The following is a 12,281-nucleotide window of genomic DNA, read 5'->3' as shown; positions in this document are numbered from 1 at the left end:
GCTAAGCCCACCAGTTCCCAGCAGAGCCGCTGGTGCATGACAGTGGTGTAGTAAAGGGGTTGGCAGATGTCAGCATGATGGCTCAAGTCCATGATGGTGAGCAGGACGTACTCCATGGACCCCAGAGCCAGGGAGATGTAGAGCTGGACCTCACAACTGATCACGGTGATGGTCCTGGAGGGCCCCCGGAGGTTCTGCAGAAGCTGGGGGATGATGCTAGTGGTAAAGCAGAGGTCCATGAGGGACAGACAGGAACAAGTACCTGGGCGTACAGAGATAGAGATCCATTCGAGTCACCAAAATGATGGCGGTGTTGCCCAACAGGGTTAGGAGAAAGGAGATCAACACAACCACGAAGAGGATCTTCTCTAACTGGGGTTGACAAAGTCCTTCCCAGAAGTGTCATTCGGCATCATCCTCGACATTGTAGGAAAAGCAAGGGAGGCAGAGAGAGAGAGAGAAGGAGGGAAAGAGGGAGAGGGGAAAAGAGAAAGGAGGAGAGAAAAAATGAGAGTGAGGAGAGAAAAAGAGTGAGGGAGGCAGGGAAAGAGGATATGGAAAAAGGGAGTAGGAAAGAGAAACAGGAGGGGGGAAATGAGAGAGAGGAAGTGAGGGAAAGACAGAGGAAGAGAAAAAGTGTGAGAGACAGTGAGGGAAAGAGAGAGCAAGGGAGGAAAATGTGAGAGGGAAAGTGAGAAAGAGGAAAAGGAGTGAAAGAAAGTGTGAGGAGAGAAAAAGCGAGGGAAAGAGAGTGTGAGGGAGAGAAAAGGCAAGACAGAGAGAGAGAGGGAAAGTGATCATGAGGGGGAGAAAATGAGAGAGCACGGGAGAAAAAAAGGGAGAGAAAAAGAAAAAGGGGGGAAACAGAGGGAGTGGGAGAAAAGGGAGCAAAATTGAGAGAGAGAGGATGAGGAAAATAAGAGAGAGAGTGAGGGGAAAAGCATAAAGGAGAGAAAAAGCAGAAGAGAGAGTGAGGGAAAGCAAGTGAGAGGGAGAAAAAATTTGAGAAAGACTGAGAGGGGGAGAAAGGCAAGAGGAAGTGAGAGAACACGAGAGAAAAACCTAGAGAGAGTAAGGAGGAAGAGTGCGAGGGAGAGAAAATGCGGGACAGAGGGAGAGGGAGAAAAAAGTCTGTGAGCAAGAGAGAGAAAAACAAGAGAAGGAGAAAGCAAGGGAAAGAGAGGGAGAGAGAGAAAAATTGGGAGTGGGGGAAAGACAGTGATAGGGAGAAAAAAGTGTAAGAAAGGAAGAAAGGGAGAGAAAAACGAGAGGGAGAGAGTGACACAAAATAAACGCAAGAGGACGAGAGAAAAAATTAGAGCGAGGATGAGAAAAAGAGAGGGAAGGAGAAAACGTATGAAGCAGTGTAAAGGAGAGAAAAACAGGAGAGAGTAAATGAGAAAGAGAACCAGAGAAAAAAGAAGTCAGTAGTAGTTGTAGTAGTAATAATAATAATAATAACAATAATGACAATGATATTTTTAAATGCTTATTATGTGTCAGGCACTGTTCTAAGAGCTGGGATAGATACAAGGTAATCAGGTTGTATCACGTGGGGTTCACATTTTAAGGACCAAGTAACTGAGGCACAGAGACGTTAAGTGGCTTGCCCAAGGACACCCAACAATAGCAATGATCGAGCACACTATGTAGTTTCAGTGACATAGTGACATTCTGATGTAGTAGGAATGGTATTCATTGCACTCTTTCTACGTGCAAAGCACTGTAATAAGGTCTGGGAGTGAAATAGATTGGGGTCTTGGCCCCCAAGGAGCTCCGATTCTAAGATAATAATAATAAGTATCATAATAATAATGATGATATATGTTAAGTACTTGCTGTGTGCCAAGCACTGTTCTAAGCACTGGGGTAGATACAAGGTAATCAGGTTGTCCCACCTGGGGCTTACAGTCTTAATTCCCATTCTACAGATGAGAAAGCTGAGACACAGTGAAGTTCAGTGACTTGCCCAAAGTCACACAGCTGACAAGTAGTGGAGCAGGGAAGATGACCTCTGACTCCCAAGCCCGGGCTCTTTAAACTGAGCCACACTACTGCTCTGGGTCGCCTTATGAACACCTCGGCTCCAAGAAAAGGTGGAAGGATATAGAGAAGGGCGATGAAAGGGGAGGAAATTTGATCCCTTGAAGAAACGGGAAGTTCTTGGAAAAACCTACCATGGAGTGGAGAATCTTTCAAGGGTTCTTCCCAGCTCAGAAAGGGACTGGTTTTCATTCTGCCTCCTCTTGAGCCAGGTTAAGTGCCAATAGCTGACCCTGAAGCAGGAGGGATTGAGGGTGGATTCTTAGAAGGAATTTCTGGCCATTTAACACTGAAAAGGGAGAAGTGGGATATGGACTCTGTATCCCAACAGGTTCTAACAGAAATAGAGAGACACTAGATTTTCCATCTATTTTTCTAACAAGTTCCCTTTCTATTCCTCCTTCCCAACCTTCTCTGTTCCCTTCGACTTCCTCTGGGGACCAATGTGCCTATCAAGCCTGTTATATTGGACTCTCCCAAGCACTTCATACACTGCTCGCTACACAGTAAGTGCTAAATAAATACCACTGATGGATTACTCTAGCTGGTTCATTCATTCATTCATTCATTCAATCGTACTCATTGAGTGCTTACTGTGTGCAGAGCACTGTACTACGCACTTGGGAAGTAAAATTCGGCCACAGATGGAGACAATCCCTACCCAACAACGGGGCTTACAGTGTAGAATGGGGGAGACAGCCAACAAAACAAAGTAAGTAGACAGCACTTAAGTGCTTACTATATGCCAAGCACTGTACTAAACTCTGGGGTAGACAAAAGATAATCAGGTCCCCCATGAGGCTTACAGCCTAAGTAAGAGGGAGAACATGTACTGGAACCCCATTTTGCAGATGAGGAAACGGAGGTATAGAAAAGTGGAGTGACTTGCCCTAGAGTTACACAGCAGACAACAGGCACGTGGATGAGCTAGGATTAGAACCCAGATCCTTCTGACTCCAAGGCCTTAGCTCTATCCGCAGGCCCACGTTACTTCTCACCCCTCAGTTCTCCCTTAAAGCCTTCCACTCCTCAGCTCCCCGAGGTCAATGAGAACCTCAGCTCACACTCTTGGTTCCCTTGTCTCTCTCCCAAGCCACTCCTGGACTCACAATTAGGAGTGGACCATCTCTGTTTGGCTGGGACAGGGCTAATAATTGTGGGATAGGGATGGCCAAGGCTTTCTCCCTGATTTCTTCAGGGAGATTCTGCAGGTAGGGTGGAGTTTTGAGGTGGGGCCAGGAGTAATCCAAACAGGGCAGACCAGACCACTAGTTCCTCGATGGTAGAAATCCTATATTGCACTTTCCTCTGCTCTGCACAGAAGGAGTTCTCAATAAATACTCTGGAGTAGTAGTACATATACCCAATTTCCATTTTCTGAAATACGATAGAGGCTACAGATTGGCCGGGAGCAGTGTTTGGTTCTTTGTTTCATCTCTAATCACGAGACCTGATGCGAAGAAAAGGCAAACAGATTCTCACTCTGGTCCGGTGAAATGATTCCACTGGATGAGCTTTGTAGGAGTCATTGTTGGAGAGTCCATCCTCAGCTTCGTGAGCAAGGAGGTGAGAAGGAAGCTGAGTTGGAAACAACTGATCTGGGAGGCAGGAAATGATTATCCCCAGCCCCTTTATCCAAATCTCTCCAGGAGTGAATGGCCGGTGGGAAGATAATTAGGGGTCGGGCTGACGACAGAGGAAATTTAATTCCTCCCATTGCCTCTGCTCTACATCCCGTCGTCTTTCCAGGGTCCTACTGCCCTTTCTGTAGGATATAAGGAATTGAGAGAAGCAATCAGGAGAGAAGGACCAGAATGTCTCTCCAGGTGTTCTTCACTTTTGGGGGCTTCGGGAACCAATATTCCTGGAGCACAGGATCGCCGAAGTGAAAGATATGTTGGCATAGATGAGGAGAGCCCCCCTGGGATTTTCAAGCCCTCCAGCTGCAGCAGTTAGTTGGGCACAGAGGCGGCCAGAGCAGGGACTCCTGGGAGAGAGCCCTGGGGGGAGAGATGCCTTAGCTATCAGCTTCTGAGCCCTTCAAAGCTTCCTCAAATTCATTAATCCCCGGTTCTGCCACTCGTCAGCCGTGTGATTTTGGGCAAGTCACTTAGCTTTACTGCGCCTCAGTTACCTCATCTGTAAAATGGGGGTTATGACTGTGAGCCCTACCTGGGACAACCTGTTAACCTTGTATCTACCCCAGAGCCTAGAACATTGCTTGGCACATAATAAGCGCTTAACAATTACCATCATCATTATTATTATCCTATTGGATCCCTCATCAGTGGGATGAGGGAGCCCTGACCTTCCTTCTGCATCAACTATGATTATGGTTGCATAGTCCTTAAGCACTTTGATATTCACCCCAGTCCCACATGAATCAATCACTCTTTGAGTGCTTGGTGTGTGCAGAACACTATACTAAGAGCTTGGGAAAGTACAATATAACAGAGTTGGCTCACACGTTCCCACATGGAGCTTACTGTCTAGTCTACAGTTCTTACATACACATCCCTGTACTCTACCTCCAATTTATTTATGTCTGTCTCCTCCTGTAGACTGAAGATTCATTGTGGGCAGGGATTGCAACTTCTAACTCTAGTGTATGGTGCTTTTCCAAGAGTTTAGTACAGGGCTTTGCACACAGTAAACACTCTATGACTGATTAATGAGAGACGAATTCTGTGTTAAGTGCTCGGGAGAGTGCACTGAAACCAAAGCACATGGTTAGCTCTGCCCTCTAGAAGCTCTGTGAGTTTGTTGCCACAGGAAAGATGTCAGTTTATTGTTGTTTTATACTCTCTCAAGCGCTTAATACAGTGCGTTGCACATAAGCTCATAGCAAGCAGCATGACATACTGGATAGAGCACGGGCCTGGGAGTCAGAAGGTCATAGGTTCTAATCCTCGCTCTTCCACTTGTCTGCTGTGTGACCTTGGGCAAGTCTCTTAACTTTTCTGTTCCTCAGTTACCTCATCTGTAAAATTTGGATTTAAGACTGTGAGCTCCACATGGGACAACCTGATTACCTTGTATCAGTCCCAGTACTTAGAACAGTGCTGGGCACATAGGAAGCACTTAATAAATGTTATTAGTATTATTATTATATATGATTGAGTGAAAGAATGAATAATGGGGTGTACAGCATGGGAAGGGTCTTCATCCTTGATCTTCATTCTTCATTCATTCATTCATGCGTTCAATCGTATTTATTGAGTGCTTACTGTGTGCAGAACACTGTACTAAGCTCTAGGAATGTGTAATTCGGCACTAGAGACAAAATCCCTGCCCACACAGTGCTTAAAGTCCAGAAGGGGGAAGACAGACATCAAAACGAGTAAACAAGCATCAATATAAATAAATTAAATTATAGATACATACACATCAAAACAAATATACAGGCATCGAAATAAATAAATAGAATTATACATATATCCATAAGTTCTGTGGAGTGCAGAGAGGTGGGGGGAAGAGTAAAGGGAGTGAGTTGAGATGATGCGGACAGGAAAGGGAGCTGAGGAAAAGGGGGACTTAGTCAGGGAAGACCAGTTTCCTCTGAGACAAAGGCCACTCTGCTTACTGACACACGCTTGACTGCTTCTGATTCTTTCTCCTGCTTGACGTTGTTGTTCTAGGTGCAATACGAAGAGTTCAGAGTCTCCCATTTTCAATTATGACTTTAGTTTCTGCTGAAACAAAGTCTAGTCCGTTTACAGACACAACCTTGACTGCTTCTGATTCTTTCTCCTGTTTGTTGTTGTTGTTCTAGGTGCAATGCGAAGAGTTCAGAGTCTCTCATTTTCATTTATGACTTACGTTCCTGCTGAGACAAAGGCCAGACTGTTTACAGACACACACTTGACTGCTTCTGATTCTTTCTCCTTCTTGTTGTTGTTATTAAGCACTTACTAAGAGCTAGGCACTGTACTAAGGGCTGGAGTCGATGCATTCATTCATTCATTCATTCAATCGTATTTATTGAGAGCTTACTGTGTGCAGAGCACTGTACTAAGCGCTTGGGAAGTACAAGGTGGCAACATATAGAGACGGTGCCTACCCAACAGTGGGCTCACAGTCTAGAAGGGGGAGACAGAGAACAAAGCAAAACACATTAACAAAATAAAATAAATAGAATAAATATGTACAAATGAAATAAATAATATGAGTAATAAATACGTACAAACATATATACATATATACAGGAGCTGTGGGGAGGGGAAGGAGACAAGAGGGGGATAGGGAGGGGTAGGAGGGGGAGATAAAGGAGCGGGATCAGTCTGGGAAGGTCACCTGGAGGAGGCGAACTCTCAGTAGGGCTTTGAAGAGAGGAAGAGAGCTAGCTTGGCAGATGTGCGGAGGGAGAGCATTCCAGGCCAAGGGTATGACGTGGGCCGGGGGTCGACAGCGGGACAGGCGAGAACGAGGCACGGTGAGGAGATTCACGGCAGAGGAGCAGAGGGTGCGGGCTGGGTTATAGAAGGAGAGAAGGGAGGTGAAGTAGGAGGGGGAGAGGTGATGGAGAGCCTTGAAGCAGAGGATGAGGAGTTTTTGCCTGATGGGTAGGTTGATTGGTAGCCACTGGAGATTTTTGAGAAGGAGAGTAACATGCCCAGAGCGTTTCTGGACAAAGACGATCTGGGCAGGCAGCGGCGTGAAGTATAGATTAAAGTGGGGAGAGACAGGAGGATGGGAGATCGGAGAGGAGGCTGATGCAGTAATCCAGACGGGATAGGATGAGAGCTTGAACGAGCAGGGTAGCTGTTTGGATGGAGAGGAAAGGGCGGATCTTGGCAATGTTGCGGAGGTGAGACCGGCAGGTTTTCGTGACGGATTGGATGTGAGGGGTGAACGAGAGAGCAGAGTCGAGGATGACACCAAGTTTGCGGGCTTGTGAGAAGGGAAGGATGGTAGTGCCATCAACAGTGATGGTAAAGTCTGGGAGAGGGCAGGGTTTGGGAGGGAAGACAAGGAGTTCAGTCTTGGACATGTTGAGTTTTAGGTGGCGGGAAGACCTCCAAATGGAGATGTCCTGAAGGCAGGAGGAGATGCGAGCCTGGAGGGAGGGGGTGAAAGCAGGAGCAGAGATGTAGATCTGGGTGTCATCAGCGTAGAGATGATAGTTGAAGCCGTGGGAGCGAATGAGTTCACCAAGGGAGTGAGTGTAGATCGAGAATAGAAGGGGACCACGAACTGACCCTTGAGGAACCCCTACAGTAAGGGGATGGGAGGGGGAGGAGGAGCCCTCAAAAGAGACTGAGAATGAACGGCCGGAAAGATAAGAGGAGAACCAGGAGAGGACAGAGTCTCTGAAGCCAAGGTTGGGTACCGTGTTGAGGAGAAGGGGTTGGTCCACAGTGTCGAAGGCAGCTGAGAGGTCGAGGAGGATTAGGATAGAGTATGAGCCATTGGATTTCGCTAGCAGGTCATTGATGACCTTTGAGAGGGCAGTTTCCGTGGAATGTAGGGACGGAAGCCAGATTGGAGGGGGTCGAGGAGAGAGTTGGCATTGAGGTATTCGAGGCAGCGCGTGGAGACGACTCGTTCAAGGAGTTTGGAAAGGAATGGTAGTAGGGAGATAGGGCGATAACTAGAAGGTGAGGTGGGGTCAAGAGAGGGTTTTTTAGGATGGAAGAAACGTGGGCATGTTTGAAGGCAGAGGGGAAGGAACCAGTGGAGAGTGAGTGGTTGAAGATGGAAGTTAAGGCGGGGAGAAGGGACGGAGCGAGAGATTTCATAAGATGAGAGGGAATGGGGTCAGAAGCACAGGTGGCCGGAGTAGCACTTGAGAGGAGGGAGGAGATCTCCTTTGAGAATAATGCTGGGAAGGTTGGGAGAGTAGCGGAGAGCGTTGGGAGCCGGGGGGTTGGAGAAGGCGAGGAGTGACTTTGGGGAGCTCGGACCTGATAGATTTAATGTTATTAATGAAGTAGGAGGCCAGATCCTTGGGGGCGAGGGAAGGAGGAGGGGAAGGAACCGGAGGCCTGAGAAGGGAGTTGAATGTGCGGAAGAGCTGACAGGGCTGCTGGGCAGGGGTGTCAATGAGGGAGGAGAAATAGTTGTGTCTGGCAGAGAAGAGGGTAGAGTTAAGGCAGGAAAGGATAAACGTGAAGTGAACGAGGTTGGCTTGGCGTTCAGACTTTCGCCAGCAGCGTTCAGCAGCTCGAGCATAAGAGCGAAGGAGGCAGACAGTGGCAGTGATCCAGGGCGGTGGGTTAGTGGTACGAGAGCGGCGAAGGGAAGGGGGAGTGAGCGAGTCTAGTTGAGTAGAGAACGTAGAGTTGAAAGCAGTAATCTGATCATCAAGATTGGGTAGAGAGGAAAGGGAGGCGAGGTGGGGTGTGAGGCACTCAGAAAGATGGATGGGGTCAAGAGAGCAGAGATCTCTGTGAGGGAGTAAAATAGATTTACAGAGGAGAGGAGTGTGAGTGAGGTGGCAGGTGAGAAGATTATGATCAGAGAAAGGGATTTCAGAGTTGGTGAGTGTGGAGACCGTGCAGCGGTTGAGATGATGAGGTCGAGGGTGTGACCAAGTTGGTAAGTGGGCGAGGTGGGGTGGAGCAAGAGTTCGGCAGCGTCAAGGAGAGATAGAAGGTGGGTGGCAGAGGAGTCAGCAGGGATATCCATGTGGATGTGAAGCCTCCGAGGATCAGAGGGGGAATGGAAAAGGAGAGAAGGAAGGTGAGGAAGGGGTCAAAATCGTTAAAGAATTTGGAGGTGGGACCGGTGTGGCGGTAGATGACGGCTACAAGAATCTGGAGGGGGTGTTAGAAGCGAATAATGTGGGCTTCAAAGAAGGGGAAGGAAAGGGAAGGAGGAGGAGGGATAGTGCGAAAGCGACATTGCGGGGCGAGAAGGAAACTTACACTTCCTCCTTTTCTGGTGAGTCTGGGGAAGTGGGAAAAGAAGTGACCTCCACTGGAGAGAGCAGCAGAAGAGACGTGTCGTCCGGAGACAGCCATGTTTCAGTTAGGGCGAGGAGGAGTAGAGACCTGGAAAGGAATAGGTCCAGGATGAAAGGGAGCTTACTTATAACGGGGGGGGGGGGGGTTCCAGAGGCCACACCTGGAAGCAGCTGTTGAGGAAGGGGAGGGAGGGAGAAGGGTGTGAGGGGTGGGGAGGGTTTGTATTGGGATGGGTTGGCAGGGGCCTATGCGGGGAAAGTGGGAAGAAGTGTGGCGATGGGAAAGGAGACCTTGGATGGGGTGGGGGAAGGGAGGAGGGGAGGGAGGGGGCTGGGAAGGAGTTGAGGATTGGCGCTGGTACAGAGGGATCCTGGGTAGGGGGTGAGGGGTAGCGGTGGGTGGGGGAAAGGGAGGGAAAAAGCTGGGTGGGAAAGGGGAAGGGGAAAGTGAGGAATGGGAATGGCAGTTGGGAGCAAGGGAATTGATAGTTCATGGTGAGGTCAGCAGGGAAAATGACAGCACAGTGGGAGGTTAACAATTGAAATGCAGAAGCGATAAAACAGTAGCAATGATATAAGTAGGCGATGGCATCACAGAGGGTAGTTAACGATACTATGCCAATAATAAAATGGGCAGATAATGATGTCACAGAGAGCAGATACAAACTACTATGTGATGGAGTAGGGTGAACCTGTTAAGGGGGGTCAGGGAGCAGAGAAACCAAACCAATGCAAACCAATCTAGTTGAACACAGCACCTGTCCCACATTGGGTTCAAAATCTTAATCCCCATTTTTGAGGTGAGGTAACTGAGGCACAGGGAAGTGAAGTGACTTTCCCATGATCATACAGCAGGCAAGTGGTGAAGCCGGGATTAGTACTCAGGGCCTTCTGACACCATGCCCTGTGTGTTTTCCACTCTTCACACTGCTGATCAGACTTGTGTGCTACGCTCTAGAATTACAGGTCCGGGTGGTTTAGTTCAGCGGTTCCCGCATGCATAGTTTGTGAGTTCGATATAGGCGGGGAACATTTCTACCAACAGTGTTGTACTGTCCCAAGTGCTTAGAACAGTGCTCTGCACAGTAGTTGATGACTAAATACCATTGATACCATTAAATGGAGTTTGTTTCAGGGTTCCACTAGTAAACTGGGAGTTATTACCATGTGGAACAGGGGGAACATCTAACCTGATGAGTTTGTATCTACCCCAGCGCTCAGTGCCTGGCACATAGGACGTGCTAAATAACTACCTTGAACAATTTTGAGAGTTTAATTGAGTGATCGATTGCCTGAGGCTTCTCTAGACGTAAGTGATGTGTTTCCCCCAGGATTTTTCCCCCGAATGGTACGCATCCCCAGGATGAACGTCGTGTGTTCCTGTTTCTCAGGAACAGAGCCATCATCTAACACCCTCCTCAGAGCTGCCTTCAGTGCCCGGTTCCTCAGGCTGTAGATGAAGGGGTTCAGGGCAGGGGACATCACGGTGTAGAACATGGACACCAGCAAGTCCAGTGTCGAGGAGGAGTCTGAGGACGGTTTGAGGTGGGTGACGGTCCCCATGGAGATGAATGAAATCACCATGGCGAGGGGCGTCAGGCAGGTGCAGAAGGCTTTGGCCCAGCCCTCGGCAGCCGACATCCTCAGTGCAGCCTGGATGATGTGCACGTACTAGACGACGATGGAGACAAGAAATGAGAAGTTCAGAATGGCGGAGAAGACCGTGACCCCAATTTCCAGGAGGTTCCCACTGGGGCCTGAAAGTTCCGTCATTTGGAGAGTGTCACAGAAGAAATGGCGGATCACGTTGGACGCGCCAAAGCCGACAGAGAAGGTGGCGGCCGCGTGCATGGTGGTGCATGCGTACCATCCAGCCAGGAGGAGGCCGCCATCTTCCCACAGGCTCCTCGGTCCATGATGACCTCGTCGCTCAGGGGGCGGCAGATGGCGGTGTAATGGTCGAAGGACATGGCTATCAGGAAGTACAGCTCAGAAAAGGCGAACAGCAGGAGGAAAAACAATTGAAAGACACAGTACAGAAATGTGCTTTCTCTACAGTTGGTCAGGGAGTCGTGGTTGGATTTGGGGACGGTGATGGAGTTGTATCAGAGGTCGAGGACGGACAGGTTCCTGAGAAAGAAGTACATGATGATGTGGAGGCGCCGGTTATGGGCGGTGGCAGCGATGATGAGGAGATTCCTTATCAGGGCTGCCAGGTACACTAGGAGGAATAGCGTGGCATGGACCAGTTGCAGTTCCGGGACCTCGTAGAATCCCAATAGGAGGAATCCCATCACCGTTGTGCGATTGGCCATTCCTTCCCAGAGATAAGATAGCTGTGTAGGAGAAGACCGTTTTTAAATGGTCAGATCATAACACAGTAAGCGCTTTGTAAATAGTTGTCCTACTATTCCTACTTTCCTCTGATGGGCAAGATCATGGTGACATATTTGACTCTTCCAAGTGCTTAGTACAGTTCTCTGCACATGGTCAGCGCTAAGTTCATTCCACTGACGGATGGCTTGATTAATCAATGGCTGCTTCCCTTTCTAGACTCTAAACTCGTTGTAGACAAGGAACCTGTCAACCGACTCTGTTGTACTATACTCTCCCAAGTGCTTAGTACAATGCTCTGCACGCAATAAGGTCTCAATATATACGAATAACTGTTAGTTATCACTCAATAAATACCACTGATTGACTGATGACACACAGCCAGTTTGAGGTTATCCATTTTTTATTAGACTGCAAATGCAACAATAATAATGATAAAATGTTTGATTCACCAGATTTGAACACTACTTGTGGTTTTTGTTGGGACCATATTATGTTCCAAGCACAGGAATGGATAAAGTCCAATCAGATCAGAAACAGTTCCTGACCCACGCGGGGCTCCTAGTCCAAGAGGAAGGAAAACAGGTATTTTAATGCCTATTTTTCAGATGAGGAAATTGAATCATAAGAGAATTTCAGTGATTTGTCCAAGATCACACAGCAGGCAAGTGGCTCCCACCCCTTTCACTCCCATCCCCCTGCTCTTTCCACTAGTATGCACACTTTATCCCCATATTAATATTGATCAAACAGTGGTATTCATTCATTCATTCATTCAATCGATCACATTTATTGAGCGCTTACTGTGTGCAGAGCACTGTACTAAGAGCTTGGGAAATACAAGTCGGCAACATATAGAGACGGTCCCTACCCAACAACGGACTCACAGTATAGAAGGGGAAGCGCTCACTGTGTGCTATACTAAGCACTTAGGAGAGTACAACAGAGTTGAAAGACACATTCCCTGACCACACTGAGCTTGTTTTCCCTCCTAAACTTT

This window comes from Tachyglossus aculeatus, unplaced genomic scaffold, assembly GCF_015852505.1.
Source record: "Tachyglossus aculeatus isolate mTacAcu1 unplaced genomic scaffold, mTacAcu1.pri scaffold_118_arrow_ctg1, whole genome shotgun sequence".
In the NCBI taxonomy this organism is placed as follows: Eukaryota; Metazoa; Chordata; class Mammalia; order Monotremata; family Tachyglossidae; genus Tachyglossus; species Tachyglossus aculeatus.
The sequence above is the reverse complement of the archived record's forward strand: the minus strand, read 5'-3'. Positions refer to the sequence as shown.